General features: G+C 34.9%; 1 long non-coding RNA gene across 1 annotated transcript; it reads left to right on the top strand.

Annotated features, from left to right (window-relative positions):
• The first annotated feature begins 19,382 nt into the window (after positions 1-19,382).
• On the top strand, positions 19,383-20,967 carry LOC144366714 (uncharacterized). The gene is made up of 2 exons (XR_013425818.1): positions 19,383-19,434; positions 20,270-20,967. It is a non-coding gene; the product is annotated as an uncharacterized LOC144366714 (long non-coding RNA).
• Positions 20,968-22,017: the final 1,050 nt, after the last annotated feature.

Here is a 22,017-nt window from a genome sequence, read left to right as displayed (position 1 = left end):
AGTCATTCAATGACTCATGAAGCTGATTTGGATCCAGAAATTCTACTCCTTGCTGATTACCCAGAGGAGTTGAAAACATGTCCATATAAAAACCTGTGCACAGATGATTATAGAACCTTAAGTGTTTGTAATACATCAATTCATAATCACCAAAATTTGGACGCAACCAAGATGTCCTCTAGTGGGTGAATGGATAAACAAACTACAATACACTCAGACTATAGAATTCTATTCAGTACTCAAAAGAAATAAGGTATCAATCCATGAAAAGTCATGGAGGAAATTTAAAGGCATATTATTAAGTTTAAGAAGCCCATCTGAAAAGTTTATACACCATATGACACCAACTATATGATATTCTGGAAAAGGCAAAATTATGAAGATAGTACAAAGATAACCAGAGACTGGTGGGGAGGAAAAGATAAATGGGCAAACCAATGAGGATTTTTAGAACAATGAAACTACTCTGTGTGGTACTAAAATGGTAAATACATGCCATAAACTTATCCAAACCCATAGAATGCACAACACTAAGAATGAACTCTAACTGATATAAACAGTGCACTCTGGGTGATAATGAGGTGTCCTTGTAGATTTATCCGTTGTAACAACTGTGCCATTCTGGTAGAAGATGTTGGATACATACAAGTACAGGGGATGAGGAAATATACAAAGTCTCTGAATTTCTGCTCAATTTTGCTATTGACCTAAAATTGCTCTAAAATGTAACCTATTTTTACAATTAAGGAAAGTTACATTCTTGTACAGTTGCTCTTTTTACAAAATATACGTGAACCCTCTCACTCATACATCAAACATATACAATACACACAAACATACATATACCTATATGTAGTCAAGTAAATTAAAACTAATTTTGCTTTAAAAGATTTTCTACATCTCCCCACACATTCAACAAACCCCAGAGGTTTCACAAATTTATGATGCAAATAAACACCCAAACTATTGATATAGGGGAAATTGATTAAACAGATTAATTATTCAGCATTACATATTCTATGATTTCTAAATTATATTAATTTGTTAATCTGGTATCTTTCTGTTTCTATTTCACTATTAAGTATATTTGTAGGCTTTACTCAAATACCCTAGTAAAATATTTTAGCAAAATCTTGAGCTCATTTTAAAATACACTATGCTCCTTTGAAATATTCATTGTTTTAGTCAATCAGTCCACGAATATTTTCTGAGTACCTGCAGTGTGCCAGGAATTGTTCAATAGGTAAAAATTTTAAACTAAATTATAAAAAAATTATATTTTTACTTTAGCAAGCTTTCTATTCAAACCAAGAAATCGTAAAGATAATGAATTCAAGACATGGTTTAACAGAATTTAATTAATTAAATAAAACATTATATTCTGAGAGCTTGAAAAAATATTCTAAGAGATATGTAATAACAGTGAAATAATTAGAGCATCAGGAAAAGTGGAAATTGTATGACAGACTTCATTCTAACCTTTCCATATTATATATCCTTTTAAAGATTGTCCGGGAAAACTGTCTAAACTCCCCCAATGAAACCCCTAAATAGCACTAAATGGACCACACCCTACACATATGCACATATTTAATTCTCATTTAAAAAGTAGTATTATTATTATGCCCATTCAACAGATGAAGAACTGAAGTATTAGTCTCAAAAATTTGAGAGTGCATAGTTAGCAAGTAGTGCAGTGAAAATGCAAAATTCAGGCAGTTTTGGCTTCAAAAGTAGTTCTCTTAACTACTCTACTCTGATGCATGCCTTAGAGTCACAGAAACCTCATACTTTATCCACATGAAAAGCACTGATCATTTAAGACCATAGAATTCTTTGAAAATCCCTAAATATAAACCAAAGGCAAAGGGCAGGGTTGAAAAAATGTGAGATACACACACACACACACACCCATACACACATACACACATATTTATATATCCCTGAAATTCCATTGGACATTATAATAATATTTGCTATTATGTTTTGAAAATGGAAGCCTCATGAAGAATTTAGATGTTCTTCTGACTATCCTTATTATATTCTGAATTCCCATCCTCTTCTTGAAAGCCTTCAATGGATCTGGTTTCTTTATTATGAAACATTTCTCACTGAAGACGATAGGCACTTTGAGGATTGGGACTTAACCCATCCTAATTCTTACTCTATCTCCATGGGTGGGGGAAATACTGTACATTCAATAAGTATTTCTTAAGTGAGTGAGCACATATGCAACAAATGTTTCCTGAATTAAAAACAAAAATTTTTAAATTATTCTTTATAAAAGTAGCTGATTTTCTACAATTTCTTCTCCTTGCAACAAAACAAATACATGTAATGGAGAGAAACGTTACTCAAATTACTGCTTTTTGATTTCTACATGTGACAAATCACCATCTAAATCTTCTGAGACAAACTAATTTTTATGTAATTCTATTTAATATTATCTCCAGATAAAGATAACTACATAATTATCTTTCAAAATAAAGATAAAAGCATGTGTGAATATGACTTAATGTTATACATTTTAAGTCTTCCCATTTAAATTCATAAAGAAAAAAATCTTTGGTTTGACAATGATTTTTGCTCAAAATATGACCCTCATAATTTAATTAAACAGGCACTAGTCCTTAATTTCAGGACCTAACAAGAACTGTAACACTACCAGCTATGCAACACAATTAATTGAATACAACTCTTCTAACAGCACTGGAAGGCAATGAAGAAAGCTCAGAGAGAAGAGTAAACTTGCCCAAAGTTTAAATGCTAGTAAGTGGTAGAGCAGGATGAAAACCTGATTCTTCTAAGTTGGAGTCTAGTATCCTCCCATTCTCCTAGTATTCATTTAAAATATGTAAAGCATACAAGAGCAGATTTATTACCTTCTGCACCAATATCCAAGAAATGTGTGTTAAATATAAATGTCAAATAAAAGGTGGTCACAGCAACATCTGCCAAAATAAAAATTTTTTTAAAAAAGCTTTATTTTTATGGCATGTGAAAGGATGAAACCAGGAGATCACAACTAACAGAAGATAACAATTATGGTTTTGTTACACAACATAAAGTGAAATGCACATCTGCCTTTCAGACACCATAAAAGAAAACTGAGAACTTATCACATGAAAAAGGGGAAGGGGGAAGCCTGAATGAGAAACCTGAAGGTACTCATGGAGTATATGTTCTTGCACATTAAACACCTCTTTACTGCGTTTGATGAGATTCAATCTCAACCAATTTATCTTTAAATTTTTCTTTGAAAGAAATTTTTGTTGCCCTGTATACAAAAGACCTTTCCAATAAAAAGTGGAATATTTATAAGATAAAATTAAGATCTATTTCCATTTCTTTAACAAAAAAACGAATGCCTAAACTTGAGTTTAGCAATCAAGTCACAAGCCCAATCTTATTATTTACAAGGAGATTAGTAAGGACCCCTAATAACTGCATTTGACCATCTTTCATTAATTTTAATAATCTGAAGTAATATTAAATTATGGAAAGATAATTTAAGATGGTGGAGCATGAAGAAAAGCAAACAAGATATAGTCACCCAGTTTCAAGAATCAAGTAACCTGAAGTAGAATGATGTTATTACCTGAAACTCAAGGTAAACGTTAATGATTCAAACATAAGGGGTGGGTCTCAGATTAATAAAATTGTGCTTCTGCCGAAAGGGAGTAAAGGTTATCACAGCTTCTCTAAACAAATTCTAAAGCCCACGCATGGTAACCTTTGAAATTTAACAGAGCATCACCAGAGTTGCCCTGATTGGATTACCTTACATGCCACTGGTCACAGAACTTTGAACAGATCATTTTTGTGTGGAAATTGGTAGATAATGTATCTCTTTAAGTTAAACAAGACCTTGGACATACACACAGGCTGCTTAAGAGGTGTTGTCCCCTGAAATAGTACATTTCACGAGTTAGGAATACAGTGGAAAAGTACAGACTAAAACTTCTAATCCTCATGTTGAAAAAGTACTCAGACTTCCCATCTTTTCTGTCACCTACATTTCATATGAAAAGACACCTCTGCCTTGCTGCTTTATTCTTTTTTTTAATTTCATAAGTCTACATCTTGAAATGTAAAACCCACTTATGTTCAACCAACAGAAAGATATGACCTTGCTATGAGAGCACTTATCACCACTCATTATCAACAAGCAATCAAGCAAGCACTTGTCAGATCACAATGAGACACATCTGGATGCTTCTCTATAAGCTAAGAGGAAAAAGGTTTCAAGAATTTGCCAATGAACACAGTATGCTAGTTTTAAGGGCTACATCCAGAATACTGGGCATGAGGTGCTAATATTCTGGAGGCAGGCTTCAACACTGGGGTGTCCTTCATTTATTCATTTAACATACATAGATACTCACTATACTTGTTCTTTATACATCATGTCAGACACTGTCCTGGGGAGCACAGGCACACAAAAAGATGAATGATACCTGTTCCTAACCTTAAGGCACTGACAGCCTAGCGGGAGATGCACAGACATATAATTAGAATATAAGGTAATGAAGTGAGATCATAATGTATATATGATGCATACAGATGAGATAATAAAATTACATACAAAGAAAATCAACTCTGCTGGGTGGTTATAAGAAGGCTTTGCAGAATAGAAACCACTAAACAATATGTTTATGAAAAATGAAAAAAAAAACACCTTCCTCAAAATAAAAGGAGGAGAAAAGAACCTTATTTTGTAAGAAATGTGTCTATCAGCTCAACTGCTCTTAAAGCAAATGGGTCCATTTTTAAGTGACAGCACTTAAATTTAATACTCCACATCCTCTGCAAATAAAATCAGTGCTACCCAAATAGCCAACAAATACTCAGATAAAAAAATAAAATAAAATAAAATTCATGGAGAATGCTATGATTTGACTGTGGTTTCTCATCTCCAAAATTCATATTGAAATTTTATTGACAATGTAATGATACGGAGAAGAGATGGATTCTTTAAGAGGTGTTTAGGTCATAGGGACTGTCCTCATAAATGGATTAATGCTGTTCTCTGGCTCTGGATTCTTATCATAAGTGTGGGCTGCTAAGACCAACCCTCCTGCTTTGTCTCTTCTCACGTTCATCTGCCCAAAATGTTATAACATAGAACAAGGCCCACACCAGATGCAGATGTCCAATTTTGGATTTTCAGTCTCTAGAACTATGAGCCAAAATAAATCTCCATCCTTTCTGTTTTATTTGTTCTAATTAGTTATACATGATGGTAGAATAAATATTGATTCATTGTACACAAATTTTCATTTCTTTGGTTATACATGATGTAGAGTCACACCACTCATGCAATCATACATGTACCTAGGGTAATGATGACCTTCTCATTTCACCAGCTATCCTAACCATACCTCCTGTCCTTCCCTCACTCCCCTTTGCCCAATCCAAAGTTCCTCCATTCTTTCCCTACTCACCCCCATAATGGATCAGCATCTTCTTATCAGAGAAAACATTTGGCTTTTGGGTTTTTTGGATTGAATTATTTCACTTAGCATGATGTTCTCCAACTTCATCCATTTATCTGAAAATGCGGTAATTTTATTCTCTTTTAATGCTAAGTAATATTCCATTGTGTATATATACCACAGTTTCTTTATCCATTTATTCATTGAAGGGCATATAGGTTGGCTCCACAGTTTAGTTATTGTGAATTGTGTTGCTATAAACATTGATGTGGCTGTGTCACTATAGTATGCTGATTTTAAGTCCTTTGGTTATAGCCCAAGGAGTGAGATAGCTGGGTCAAATGGTGATTTTATTCCTAGTTTTCTAAGAAATCTCCACACTGCTTTCCAGATTGGTTACACCAAACTGCAGTTCCATCAACAATGTTTAAGTGTGCCTTTTTCCCCACATCCTCGCCATCACTTATTGTTGCTTGTATTCTTGATAACTGCCATTCTAACTAGAATGGGGTGAACTCTTAGAATAGTTTTGATTTGCATTTCTCTAACTAGAGGTGTTGAACATTTTTTTTATATATTTGTTGATGGATTGTATATCTTCTTCTGAGAAGTTTCTGTTCAGTTCCTTAGCCGATTTATTGATTGAATTATTTGTTTTGAGGGTGTTAGACTTTTTGAGTTCTTTATATATCCTGGAGATTAATGCTTGCAATGGTTAATTTGAATTGTCTAACTTGATTGGATTAAGAGATGCCAAGGATTACATATGGGTATGTCAATGAGGGTGTGTCTAGGAATGACTGTCATGTGTGATAGCCAACCGAAATGGAGACCCTCCCTAATTGTGGGAAGCACTGTCCAATAGGATGATGGCTTAGATGGAATAAAAATTGGAAGAACAAGAAAGCAGGAGCAGATGACATCCTGATTGTTCTTGAACAGGTTCTTGATTCCTGCTGTAATCATCTGAGGACATTGGACTCTCCCTTCTCCATTATTCCAAAGCAGACTCTGCCAGTGATTCCCCAGAAGCCTTCCTCAGACTAGGATAGCACCATTGATTCCTCTTGTTCTGGCTTCAGCTTCTTGGACTGTGCAGCTACTGTTTCTTCCAGCTCTCCAGCCTACAGATGGCCATTATAGACTATCCAACTTTTGGTTGCAACCTAAAAAATCCCCTTTATATAATTATATTTCCTGTTGATTCTTTTCCTGTAGAGAACCCTGACAAATAAAGTGCTCTATCTGATGTGCATGTGGTAAAGATTTTCTCCCACTCTATAGGATCTTTATTCACATTATTTATTGTTTCCCTTGCTGAGAAGAAGCTTTTTAATTGAAATCCATCCCATTTATTGATTCTTGTTTTTACTTCTTACACTTTAGGAGTCTTGTTAAGGAAGTCGTCACCTAATCCATCCAACATGATTCAGATTTGGGCCTACTCTTTCTTCTATTAGGTGCAAAGTCTCTGGTCTAATTCTTAGGTCCTTGATCTACTTGGAGTTGAGTTTTGTGCATGAGAGATTGGGGTTTAGTTTCATTTTGCTACATATGGATTTCCAGTTCTCTCAGTACCATTTGTTGAAGAGGCTATTTTTTCTCCATTATATGTTTTTGGTGCCTTTTTCTAGTATGAGATAACTGTATTTATGTGGGATGGTGTCTGTGTCTTCTCTTCTGTACCATTGGTCTATCCTTCTATTTTGGTGCCAATACCCCCCGTTTTCTGTTACTGTAGCTCTATAGCATAGTTTAAGGTCTGGTATTGTGATGCCTCCTGCTTCACTCTTCCTGCTAAGGATTATTTCAGCTATTCTTGGTCTCTTACTTTTCCAAATGAATTTCATGATTGCTTTTTCTACTTCTATGGGGAATGTTTCTGGGATTTGAACTGGAATTGCATTAAATCTATATAGCGCTTTTGGTAGTGTGGCAATTTTGACAATATTAATTCTTCCTATCCAAGAATACGGGAGGCTTTTCCATCTTCTAAACTCGTCTTCAATTTCTTTCTTAAACACTATGTAGTTTTCATTGTAGAGGTCTTTCATCTCTTTTGTTAAATTGATTCACTAGTATTTTATTTTTAGGGGGGGCTATTGTGTATTGGGTAGTTTTCCTAATTTCTCTTTCAGAGGATTCATCACTGATGTATAGAAATGCATTTGATTTGTGGGTGTTGATTATGTATCCTGCTAGTCTGCTAAATTTGTTTATTAGTTCTTGAAGTTTTCTGGTGGAATTTTTTGAATCTTCTAAATATAGTCATGTCCTTGGCAAATAGTAATAATTTGAGTTCTTCTTTTCTCTCTGCCACAATAGAAAAGTATCAGATTACATATAGGGGAAAAACAATTCAGATCTAAACAGATTATTCAACCCAAACCCTCAAAGCTAGGAGATTGTGGAACAATATATACCAAGCTCTGAAAGAAAATGGATGCCAACCAAGAATTTTATATCCAGCAAAACTGAGCTTCATAATTGATGATGAGATAAAAACCTTCCATGATAAACAAAGGTTAAAAGAATTGACAACAAGAAATCTGAATGACAGAACATTCTTGGCAAAATATTTCATGAGGAGAAAATGAAAAAAACATAATGAAAATCAGCAAAGGGAGAAACTATGCTAAAGGAAAAGCCAACCAAAGGAGAAATCAGCTCAAGTTAAAAACAAAAATAAACCAAAATATCCAAGAATACAAACCATAATGGCCTAAGTTCATCAATCAAAAGACATAGGCAGACTGGATTTTTAAAAAGACCCCAAAATATGCTGCTTTCAAGAGACTCATCTTATAAGAAAAGACATTCACAATCTGAAGGTAAAAGAATGGGAACAAATATATCATTCATATGAACAGCATAAACAAGCAGGGGTTTTCAGCCTTATATCAGATAAAGTGAACTTCAAGGCAGAGTTAGACAGAAGGGATAAAGAAGGACATTTCATACTGCTTAAGGGAATCATACATCAAGAAGACATACCAATCATAAATATTTATGCCCCAAACACTGGAGCATCTATGTATATCAAACAAACCCTTCTCAATCTCAAGAATCAAATAGACACAACACAATAATACTAGGTGATTTTAACATACCTCTATCACTATTGGATAGATCTTCCAAACAAAAACTAAACAAAGAAATTATAGAACTCAATAATATAATCAATAATTTAGACTTAACATACATATGGAGAATATTTTATCCATCAATGAGAAAATAACTTTTTTCTCAGCAGTACATAAATCCTTCTCTAAAATAGACCATATGTTATGCCACAAAGCAAGTCTTAGCAAATACAAAAAAAAGATAGAAATATTACCCTGCAATCTATCAGACTATAATGGAATGAAATTAGAAATCAAGATAAAATTTAAAAAATAGAAGTTACTCCAACACCTGGAGACTAAATAATATGCTATTGATGATGCATAGATAACAAAAGATATCAGGGAAGGATAAAAAAATTCTTAAAGGTAAATGAGAACAGCAATACAACATCAAAATTTCTGGGACACTATGAAGTGCAAAGAGGAAAGTTCATTGCATTAAACTCATTCATTAAAAGAATAAAAATTCAACAAATAAATGACCTGATATTACATCTCAAAACCCTAGAAAAAGAAGAACAAATCAACACCAAAAGTAGTAGAAAACAGAAAATAATTAAAATCACAGCTAAAATCAAGGAAATTGAAACAAAAGAAACAATTGAAAAAATTGACAAAACAAGAAGCTGGTTCTTTGAAAAAAATAAATTAGATTGATAAACCTTGGCCATCCTACAAAAAGAAGAGAGAAAACTCAAGTTACTAAAATTTGTGATAAAACAGAAAATATCATGGCAAACACAATTAAAATAAAATGTAATTAGAAACTATTTTGAAAATTTATACTCCAATAAAATAAAAAAATCTTGAAGACACTGACATGTTTCTAAAGGTATATAATTCATCTAAACTGAATCAGGAAGACATATACAACTTAAACAGATCAATTTCAAACAATGAAATAGAATATGCCATCAAAAGAGTATCAACCAAGAAAAGCCTGGGACCAGAGAGATTCTCAGCCAATTTCTACAAGACCTTCAAAGAAGAATTAATACCAATACTCCTCCAGTTATTCCATGAAATAGAAAAACTGCTTTCTCTTCAAGAGAATGATCCTGTATGATCTTGAGTTACAGCTACTTAAAAATAATGCTAAAATATTATGATATCATAAACTTTATTTGCTTTGCTTTATAATATTCTTCATTGAAATGCAAGGTGTTATTAAACTTCTGATAGTGTAATTCTGTTCTATTGGATTTTCTTAAAACATCATAGGCTTATTTTTATTGGAAAAAAAATGCAAACCCTTGTTCAATTAAAGCCACACAATTATATTTCAAAGGCACTTTTAATCATTTAATTAAACAAATTAAGTCAATTGCCTATAAATAGTGACAATATTGTTCATGATATTAGTAATTTACTGGGCTATTGATCACTATTATTTGTTTTGGAGTGAAAATACTAAAGGGAAAATGAACAGCCATGATGAATTCTAAGAAGACCCATTTTCCCCTCTTTACTAAAATTTTAACACATTTGTATTTAACATTTTTGTTCCAGGTTGTTCTTCAACTAGGATAAAAGTAAGGGGAGTCCAGAGTAAATATAAATATTAACACTACAAAAATTGCCTTATTCCAAGCACAGGGATAACTCCACAGCCAGTGATGGTGGCAATGCAAGTGAGTCACCATTATCACTGTTTCATTCCCTAAACTTCCTACTCAATAAAAAGCAAAGATATGATATAAAATCTGAGGTCTGAGGTCTAACTTAAACATTTATTTGATAGAGGTCAGGTTGTATGACCACTCCATGATGTAAGAGGTCCTTCCCTCTACACTTCAAACTTAACACATTTGCAGAGATATTCCAGTTTTTTACTGTGATGAAAAATGTTTTAAAAGCATTTTAATCTGCATGTAGATCATGGTTTAATCTGGTAGATCATGGATCATCCAGTTCACCACAGAACCTCACTCCCATCAGTCCTACCCTGTCCTAATTTACACATTTCTTTAACACCACTCCCCATCATTGCTCTGAAGCTGCATGTAAGTCACAATTCAATCTCAGTGAGAAAGAATTTGCTATGTATTCCATGCACATAAAAGGACACAGTCAATAACATTTGATTAGTTTATTTCACGTTGACCTCAGTGAAATCATGTTTTTTTTCCATATTTTTATTGGTGCATCATAGTTGGACATAATGGTGGGATTTATTCTTACATATTCATAAATGAACACAATAAAGCAATGTAATTTGGCCAATATTCTCCAATATTGAAATTATACTATTTTTGTTCCCCATCTTCTTTGTGAAAAAAAAATTGTTCACTTTTTTATTTGCTGACAACTGTTTATATCTTTTATCTTTTTGATTCTTTCAATCTCTTGTACTTCTTCTCTCTCTCAGTTCTATTTTCTTGTAGTAATATATTAAGGAATAGATCCACTTCAAACAAAAGCTATCCTTCACATTATTCCCACACAGACTTTCTCAAATATGATATGTGTTTTTTATCTTCCATTCAAAAACTCATATGACTCCTGACAGCTATCCTTACACCATGTGCTCATGGAGGAGACAGTACCCAACACCTGAATCAGAGATGTGTCTGCAGGTGAGCTAGACAGCACCTGCGCTCTCAAAACACAGGACTCAGAGACATTAAACAGTGGACACAGAGTCCCATGGGGAGTTCCATTTGATTTTATTTGACCAGAGATACCAGTTAAATCTCAGTGGAAAAGAAAACTACCTCTTCAAGAAAACGGGCTTCTGGCTCCGGCACTTTGCAATGTTTCTCCACCATAATAGAGAAATTTGTAAACAAAGACTGCAGCCCCTCATGGGTGACTCCAGGCTTGAGCTTTACCAAGTAGACAAGAAACCTATGGCCCAAAGAAATCAAATAGAATTAATTAACAATTTCTTCCTGACAGTCCTCTTTTCTTGAATGCTGTTGGAGAATTCATGTCTTGGCCATATCAATACTTAAATAAATGTAATGAGCTAAAATATTCCATTTTTGAAAAGATCTTCTGAAACGTTTCCATTAAAATTACACTATAGACTCTTTGGAGGGTCATGGAACTATAAGGAAAATGGTATTTAAAAAAATGAACAGAACTATAAATAAATGACTACACTTGATTTTTCTTTTCTGGGATATGATATGCATTTGTTAACTTCCTTCCACTCAAAAATTTATAATGGCTCTCCATTGCCTATAAAATAAAATCCTAACTGCAAATAATGTGATTGACTCTGTGAGAAGTAAAGTAGAAATGAGAGTCTTTCATAATCTGAATCATTCAGCTAACATAGGTGACAAATGCTTATTCTTTTAAAGAAGAGAAAGGCCAACAAATTGGTAAAATATAAGGTGCCAAAGAAGAAGGTTGTATAACATTGATGTTTAATATTTATCAATGGGAAGAGTAATCAAAATCAAGGCAAGGAGGTATAGAGAAGAGATATGAAATAGGCTTGGTATACAAAGGCTGGAGATGTAACCATGTTAATAGACCAAAGAAGGTAAACTTAAGGAAATGAGACAGCATGAACTAGATGAAGGTAAAGAATTAACATCCACAGAGATTGGGTGAAGATACAGTGATCTTCAAGGATCTCTCTCTAAAGGGAGGGAGAAGAGAACTTTTGAATGAGAGAATACAATTATTTCTGAAACAAATGTGGAGTGTTAAAGCTAATTTACTAAAACCAGGAAGAAGAAGGCAGAGGAAAATAAATATATGTAAACATGAAAATATATATTTACAGAGGATAATTTTTTGAAATAGTTTTCATTTTTACTTCCTTATATATTATCTTCTCTGTATTCAATGCTTTGGGGAAAATTAAAATGTTTATAGCAAGAATGAAAAGAGAAAGAAATGCTACTATCCATCTGTCATTATAGAGTTTTCAGGATGCAAAAATCTTGAGACCTTTTTTTGATAGAAGAGAAATATTTTACACTTTAATCTTGTTCATCTACATATCAAAAGCAAAAGCTGAATGGTCTCAATCTTTTGGGTTTTTTTTTATGTTATTTTATAGGCTGTGGCTAGAACTCTGAATGTAAATAAGCGACATTCCATTCTACCTAAAAATAAAATGGAGAGACTTTCCAGAGGAAGAATAAGAAAAGCAAAAGAGACATTCAGAAAGAATGACAAAAGAAAGAATATTTCACTCTGAGACCTATTATCCCTTAAAAGGGAAGTAAGATGAGGGAAATTTAGATAGATTTAGGAGAAAGCCAAAAGCAACTTTGCACCACTTCTCTTCTTATTTGGAAATTTTAGAACAATTCTCTCACAAAATAACTGCCTGGGCCAACCCAGGAAGGCTCTTGGAGAGTGGATATAAATATAATTACATAGTGACAAGAGGGTTCTTAAATGATTTTTATCACTGTGCCTTGACTATTTATAATCACATGCCCCGTGAATGGATGAGAAGCATATGCACTAAGATCATATGCCAGCTCATAAGATCATATGCCAGTCTGAAGTTGGGGTAGGACAGCCCTATTTGGTGAATTTATCTGCCATGCTTTGTGAGGACAGCCAAATACAGTCCTCACCAAAGCTTCATCTTACGTAAAGTTGAATCCTGGCATATTTCAGCTATAAAGAGTTTGAAATATCTACACAGGATAGTTCACTGTGTGGAGAGTACACTATAGAATCCTGTGCAATAAGAGAATTAGATTTAAACACAGTGGAGAAAAGATGAAAAGTACTCCATAGGAGTAAAACATAGAACCATATATACTTAAATCTTAATCATCCCTTTAGGTGAGCCCCAAATTAGAAAGGAAATAAAGTCCTGAAAAATGACCATCATTCTGGTATCAGGCTGTCCTTGTGATAACACTATCTTTGGACAAGAACATGGTGTTCTGGAAAGGTCTCAGGCTGACTAGCCCATGTCATTAGATGACAACAGTCTCTTTGGCAGCAGTTTATCACTAGGTCGAATGTCACATGGAAAAAAACATCCAGAACATTCACATTGTGTCTTCTCCCAGAAAATCCCCACACACGTTTGTCCACTCTGTTCTCTCCTACAAAACTTTACCAAATCCTAATGAGAACTTATGACATGAAATAATAAGCACAGGAGTTAGAGGTCACATATCACCCATTGCAGGTAACATTCACGAGAAACGGAGGTTCACTCCACAGGAGTTGCTGCAGTCACTGGAGCAAGAGGAAGTAGGGGCACCCCTACCCCCACTCCTTCCCTTCCACTCCCTCATGTGCTCTCAACTAGGGCTACTGGATGGCTCAGGAAGGTGAAACTGCTACCTTTGCAAGGCTTCCCTTTCTCATATCCTTCCTGCTCTCCTTCCTTTGAAGCAGATCAGGATTTCCTTTGTAGGTCACCTTGACTCTGTTTATTATGATGAGAGATTCCAAACAGGTGAGTAAGGATCAGTGGTATAACTCAAGGGCATTATCACCCATCCATTTACATAGGATAGACTGAAATTCAGTTTGAATGACATGACCAAAGCTGCACGGATTAGAACCCTGGCTTTCCTGACACCACGTGCTCATGGAGGAGACAGTTCCCAATACCTGAATCAGAGAGGTGCCTGCAGATGAGCTAGACAACACCTGTGCTCTCAAACACAGGACTCAGAGACATTGCACAGAGAAGACAGAGTCCCATGGGGAGCTCCATTTGATTATATTTGACCAGAGAGATACCAGTTAAATCTTAGTGGAAAAGAAATAGAACTACCTCTTCCAGAAAACAAGCTTCTGGCTCCTGCACTTTGCAGCATTTCTCTGCCAAATTAGAGAAGTTTGTTAACAAAGACTGCAGCTCCTCCTGGGTAAGTCTGAAGGATTAGGGACATAAACATTCCCCAAGACAGCCCCCAGGGAAAACAGGAGGGCAGTGTAGAGACAGGGCAGGGAGAAAAAGTAAGGCAAACATTAACCCTTCCCAATAACAAAGAATCCGGAAGGGACTGAGCCTGAGGCCATGGACTTTCACCTTTTTCCATAGCCAATGAGTCCTTCTGGGAGAAAAGCAAATAGTGAAATTCCAGAGGAGGAAGTTCCAGAGGAGGAAGATAAACAGTGAACACCTGCTGGGTTCTGGGCTTTTGGCTCTTCCCAGTAACAAGAAGTTTCAGATGTTTCACAACTTTTTTTCCTGATTGGCCAAACCAACACATTCTGCTTCAATCTCCAATGATTAATTCACCCTCATTGTAACCTATAAAACTCAGAGCCCCTCTGTAAACATGGGCCATTTTCCACCCAGAAAATGAGCCCCTCCAAAGCCTGACTGTGCTTACAGAGTCCAGGCTTAAGCTTCACCAAATTGACAAGAAAACTGTGGCCCACAGAAAGCAAACAGAATAAATTCAATTTCTTCCTGACACTCCTCTTTTCCAAAATGCTTGTTTGGAGAATCACATGTCTTGGCCATCTCAATACTTGAGGAAATGTAAAGAGCTAAAATATTCCATTTTTAAAATTTTTTCATTACATTTCTAGGATGCACTCTTTGGAGGGTAATGGAACTACAAGCAAAATGGTATAAAAATGAGCAGAACTATAAAATAAATGACTTTGTAACAGTGCTCCACTTGATGCTTGGAATATACCCTTTGCTGCTATCTCACTGCAACTTATTTTTTAAATGGACATGTTTCTTTCTCTTCTGGTCTCCCTACTCCTCCCTAAACTCTTCCCCTCCCAAATCTCAGGGGAAACAGGATGACCTTTCTTTCCCATCCTACACACAGTTAACTATCCCAGAGTACACACACACCCAAGGAACAAAGTAATCCAGACTTTGCAGATGGATGACACCTGAAGATTTCAGAAATGACTAGCTCCCAAATTAACAAGTGAATTACAACTGCAGACAGAGAACACAAGGAATGTAGCCTTTGAGTTACCTCTTTAAAAGCCCCATGTTCCTACTGATGGGCAGAATCACAGCCTTTGAGACAAGGGTCCCCTATATTTCTCCTTTGCTAACAAAGCAATAAACTTTCTTTGCCTTTTTCTCAAAAACCATGTCCTTGTTATTGCATTGGCATGGGGGACAATAGCAAGCTTTTGGCAACAACCACACTTGATTTTTCCAGAAAATTTATCTCCAAAACAACTCCAATCTCCCTTCTTCGGTAAAGATATAATTTCCACTATTTTTGACAAACAGATTATGTAAATAAATTTAAAAATGGGTTTATTTCTTGGCATTTAAAATATCACTTTAAAGAATGAGAGTAAAATTCTTTAGGACCCCTACTTTTTTCAATCATTAAGTGAAATACTCAAAAGACAAATATACTTGTCATTCTCGTAAGAAAATCCAATTCATTGTGAACCTGTCCATGAGCGTTTTCCTAGTTGCCTTAGCTCACATTTCCAAATCACAGTCTGCTAAGCACTCCAAGTGTCTAGCAGAGGAAAAGACAAAACAGGATTTTGTTATAAACAGTGGTAATAAATACGCACTGGTGTTTTTCTGAATAGGAGAGAGTAGACAGTTTGGTAGAAGGAACACCAAAAGCACATAACTGGTTGCATGGTGTGCCCCTGGCTGAAGACAACAGGTATAGAAGAGCACGTTTGTACCTATCTGTCTTTCTCTGAAGGTCCTCATTCTAAGCCTGACCCGTCCACACAAGAGGTAAAGAAATCTTGAGAGGAGGGCAGCACATACATTTCATCAGCTTTCAAATCCTTGTAGCAGAGCCTTCTGAAGGAGAAGTTTGCTTTACAACAGTGGTCCACAGCAGGGCTGATGGTCTGATTTTCATTTATTCCACTTAATTCTCCAAGAACTAAATCTGCCTATACTGATGGGAATTGAAACTAAAATCTGATTTTAAATATTAAATGGAGTTTTGAAAAGTATGATTAGATGAATAGTTATACGCTCCATGATCACTGTGAACTTCATCAGAAGACACAGGATCTCAAAACATTATATTATGCCCAAAGGAAGGTGAAGCCTGGGGTCCTAAGTGACATTTTGACAAATATTCAAAGGAAAGCAATTGGAATGTGTACAGATCAATTTCTTGGTAACATACACACAAACTTTTAGTTGTATGAACAGAACTGCAGTCAACAAGCAGAAAGCAGTGAGCAAACACTGTGTTCCTTGGGTATGTTCCCTGGCTGGGTACATTCCTTCCCAGGCCTAAAAGAATTGGGCTGGAAGAAACAGATCTCTTTCTGAACTCTTCCTCTTAGAGCAAAAGGAAGAATTTGTGTCAGTACTTAAAATTATAAGGTTTCCTGCATGATTCTGAAACAATGTTGTAATTCCTAGATCATTTACCATAACAAATCACTTCTCATATAAATAAGAAATAAGCAAGATAATTTAGATAATCTTTGAAAAATATTTAAGACATTCTCTTTTGCTTCTTAGGGTCTTCACACAGTAAGCCAAAAGGACTTCACATTACTTGCTCAACAATGTTGAAAACAAGGAAGAGAGAAAGTAGATAAATATTACCAATTGGTGAGTGGAAATACTTTTTTGGTTTTTTAATCTGTTTTATTTATTTATTTTTTGTTAGAGCTTTATTATTCTACACAATAGTTGGGTTCATCCTGATAAACTCATAAGTGCCCCTGGGTTTAATCCCTGATACCAAAAAAGAAAAAGAAAAAGAAAAAAAGTTATTCATTTATTTTTATTCGAGTTTTATGATTCTACACAGTAGTTGAATTCATCTTGATAAACTCATACATGAACAGGAATCAATTTCAGATGTATGGGCCATGCTCACCAAATTATCAACACAGACAAACTCCTCACTTAGTGTACAGCAGGTAGTCAAAGCTGTCACCATTCCCTTGCCAAGAGGGATCAGTTCTTCAGTGGAGAGCTGGGGGCTATCTTTGTGAACTTGATAAGGGAGCTGAGAGAACATGCATTTGGTTCTGAACATAAGTAGGTTCCCATCGACCATGGAATAGCTATTGAAACCCAGACCCTTCAAGGTAAGTCAAAATAAGTACAATGTGCTCCCTGCTCTCAGAAAATGGTAGAGAAATGTCTCCTCACTCTCCATCTTCCTCAATCTTGCTTCCTATGTCTCTGCATTTTTCCTCCCTTTCTCATTTCATGGTTACCTCAGAAGCTCTTAGATTTGCCTGTCTTTTCTTCCCTGTGGAGCTCCTTGGCTTGAAAGTGAAAATCCTTCTTCAAATCCTTGTGTAGTTAGTAAGTATTAAAGGGAGAAATTGATAGACACATGTTGGCAGTGAGATGAAGGAAAATAAGATCTTTAATGGTCTGGGTTTGAATTCCCCGCTAACAGCAAGATGGCAGAAAAAAAAACTGTAAATTCATATTTTTAAAAGCATGTTTTAACCTGATGTGGTGACACATGCCTGTAATCCCAGAGGTTCAGGAGGCTGAAACAGGAATATCATGAGTTCAAAGCCAGTCTCAGCAAAAGTGAGAAGCTAAGCAACTCAGTGAGACCCTAATAAAATACAAAATAAGACTGAGGATGTGGCTTTTTGTTGTGTGCCTCTGAGTTTAATCCCAGATACCAAATAAATAAATAGATAAATAAATAAGTAAAGATTAAACCATGTTTTGAAGATGTTCACTATCAAAAAACACTGCACTATATGATAACTAAGAAAATTGGAATTAACTGCATATTACTCATGAATGCTCACAAGAGCACTAAGAGAATAATTATTACAGTGTTAAGCAGATCCAGAGTTATTTCTATAAACTCAGTTAAGATAGTCTCAAATCCTGGGCAAATCATCTCTTTCTTAGGAAACAATAATGACCTTTAGTTTGCTCATCCTACTCCCAAACAAGGCAAAATTCAGGGATCCTGTTTTGGGAGTAGGAAAGCCAACTTCAAACAGAAATTCAAGCATCAGAGAACCAATTTATCCATAATCCTGGATCTTTTCCCATTTCTAACCTCATTTCTGACATAGGATTTAATGTGGCATTTCAATGTACATTGTTGGACTTTTTGTTTTGATTCTTTCCCAGAGTTTGTGAACCTGGATAATTAAGGCTGACTTTTATTTTTTATGTCTGAGGAATTTTTTTATTTTGCCTGGTCACTAATGTTAGCACACTTGTATAAGGAACTTACTGGTATTTCAAGTCATCCTCCCCCAAATTTTGCAACTGTTGCCTTCTTATTGGACCATTATGAGGCTCTTCTCAATTGTCTCATTGTATTTGTCTTCCTTAAAATTAAGAACAATCACAGTTACAAACATTTTATCTAAGATTCAATCTTAAACTCTTTGTCAACTTGACCAATAGCTTCTCTATTTATAGAACATTTTCATAGTCTCCTTATTATATGTTACTCACTAAATTGACAGCAATTTTTAAATGTGTGTAAGAATTTGAATTTTTCAGTTATTGGTGTATTTTTTGCAAAAATGTGAAAGTCCAAAATTTTTATTATCTTCTACATTTTTTGGAGCTTTAAGAGTTTAAAAGTGCAATTCAAATTTTATGTTGACTGTGGGAGGCCAACCTTCTGGGTGACTGAGTTACACTCCCCAGCTGGGTGCTGAGGCACGCAGTCACAGAAATGGGTGTGTCTTGCTACAGCCCCATGGGTGAAGCTATGCTCACCTGTTCCTTTGTAATATAACCCCTTGCCCTGTTTAGGATAGAATCTTCCATGGAAGTGCCTTGTGTTTGTCTCCTCCTCTTACTGTGCCCTTGGGTGTGGCCTACCCAGGTGTCAGTCAACCTGCTGACAGTGGACATCATGAAGATAGACTCAGCCCCCTGAAACCTGACCCCTTGCCTCATTTGAATAGCTTCTCCTCAATAAAAGGGGTCAGCACATGCTCTTCAGCTCTCTCTCTTTCTGTGGACCCTTAAGGTTTGAGGAGCCATCACAGCAACCCCAAAGAGAAAGGTATTTGTGTCTCTTGTGTGGTTATTTTGTGCAGTTAGCCCAGTTTACCTGGAGTGACCCCTGAGCCTTTTAGTCGTGAGAACAGAAACCCGGCAGTTGACAATGACTATATTCCATTTTCAATTCAAATGGCTACTGTAGTTGTTATCTGCATTTTTAAGTAAAGGAAACTGCCTTGTGAATTTAAGTGACTTACTTGGAATGACTCAACAAGTAAGTATTACTGCAGATCATTTAAATCAGTGTTTCTCTTTATCTTTTTTTCATAATTTAGATTTGTAACTTAGGGGCCTCCAATGGTCATCTTCAAATATTTTATGGACTCTATCTCACATGCCATATAATTGGACATCTACCAAGTGAACACCAGAAGGAACTACATATCCATGTATGAATGCCATGGGACAAATTCTGTTTCCCTTTAAAAAGAGAATTTTCTAGCACCATGATTCATTAAAAATCAGGAGCAGACCGTATTGTTAGGGAAAGTGACAGGGCAGGAATTAAAAAACTCAAGTCTTCTTGCTTCTTTGCTCAAATTTGAACCAGTAAACTAACAATTATAAGTAAAAGAAGAATTTTAAATAAAGCAAATGTAACACACATCTAAGCAATGAGAAATTTTAGAATGTCAAATACTTAGTTTCTATAATATATAAGGATTACATTAGAGTTAATATGAAAAAATTCTAATTTCAGTAGGAAAATGGGTAATAGACATAAATAAATTTTTCACAGGTTAATGAAATTTAAAATATCAAATAAATGTTTGCTTAAAACATAACTATTATTTTTTACATATAAATCTCAATTGTTTTTTTTTTTTTTTTTCCAGATGGGATCAAACATAGGACCTAGGACATTTTATGCAAGAAAGTAACTTGGCAATTTGTGTCAAGTGTTTTTTAAAAGCACATATATTATTTGGAGTCATTGAAATTTTTGTTAAATGATGCTTTAATATTATCCTATTATGGTCACAAACGCAGTAACTTAAAATGATAGAAATCTACTCTGTTTCAGGAGTATATTGAACTTAGTATTTCCCCTCTGATAATCTATCCTAAGAAAATTCATAAAAAATTAATAAAAATGAATGATATGAGATACTTATCTGTGAGTCACAAAATCAAAGACAAAATCAAAACAAATAATCAAAATAAAAAACAACCTAACTTCCACAATGACCAATACCAAATAGGAAAGCAGTTAAATTAACTAAATCATTATGATGGGAAACCATTATTTAAAATGATATTTATTTTGAAGTTGGTTTAATGACATGGAAAGTTAAAACGGGGACAGTCAAGGATCAGATTCTCCCTAGAGCCTCAGAGGGGACAAGGTCCTTCCAACACATTGATTTTAGCCCTGTAAGACAATTTTAGACTCCTGGTCTCCTGAAACAGAATAGATTTCTGTCATTTTAAGTCCCTACGTTTGTGACCATAATAGGACAATAATAAAGCATCACTTAACAAAAATTTCTATGACTCCAAATAAATTGCAGGACCAAATGTTTCCTAAAAAGAATTATTCCAATCTTGTTTTTAAAAACACATGCACACACATGCATATGTGCATACACACACACACACACACACACACACACAAATATGCCTATATGCACAGAAAATATGAAAGTAAATGTTAATTATACCTATTTCTTGGTGATAGAATCAGAAAGTTTCTTTTTCTTTTTTTACTTTTTTCTTTCATTTATTTACTACTTTGCTAGTCGTCTGTAATAATCATTTATTACTTTCAAAATTATACCAAAATCCAATAGGACTCAATAAAATAGAGCACAGAAATAAAAAAAAATGGAAATAGAAAATGTTAAATGGAAAGAGTTTTTTGGATTACTACTGGATAGGTACTTCAAAACATTATGCATAAACCAAATTGATGATGTGGGTTTTGCCAGTGATCATCCTCACTGAATCTAAAATAGACTCAGGACAATCAATCACATTTTACAGGCCTAAAGTAGAGTAAAAATTAAATATCAATTTTGAAGTATTTTATTCATTTATTTATTTATTGAAAATTTTCTAAACCTGCGACAATGGAACCTACCACCTGAGGGTAACAGTTTGGAGGATTTTCTTTGTTGTAGCAATCTACTGGGAGATCCTCATAGTCTAGCAATTCTCAGAAGGTCTGATGTAGAGAGATCTGTGTGTCTCCTTGTGTATTCATGTAGAAATCTGAGATGTGTAAAATATTTTGTATATTAAAACTTACAGAAAAACATCTAGCCTCACTTTCTTTCAAGCTACTCACATCTAATCCTGAGTCTGCTTTCAATTGCTAAGTTCCTCCTCTGGTTTCATAAATTCCCATCTATGTTAAGTTTTAGGCTTTTTTTTTTTTTAACTTGAGTGGATAGAATTATTAGAGTTACTTAGAGTTAATTATTAGAATAATGCAACTCATCAGGTATCAGAAATAGTGTATGATGCAACTAGTATTTTATCAGTTACAAACTGTTGGAAAATACATTCAGACTTCCAACTTGAGATGGGGGGGGGCAGTGCGGCTTTCTTTTCACTCCCAGGGAAGCCTTCCTGAGAGAAGAGA

Source organism: Ictidomys tridecemlineatus, chromosome 9 (genome assembly GCF_052094955.1).
Source record: "Ictidomys tridecemlineatus isolate mIctTri1 chromosome 9, mIctTri1.hap1, whole genome shotgun sequence".
NCBI classification, from domain to species: domain Eukaryota; kingdom Metazoa; phylum Chordata; class Mammalia; order Rodentia; family Sciuridae; genus Ictidomys; species Ictidomys tridecemlineatus.
This window is presented reverse-complemented; position numbering and strand designations above follow the sequence as displayed.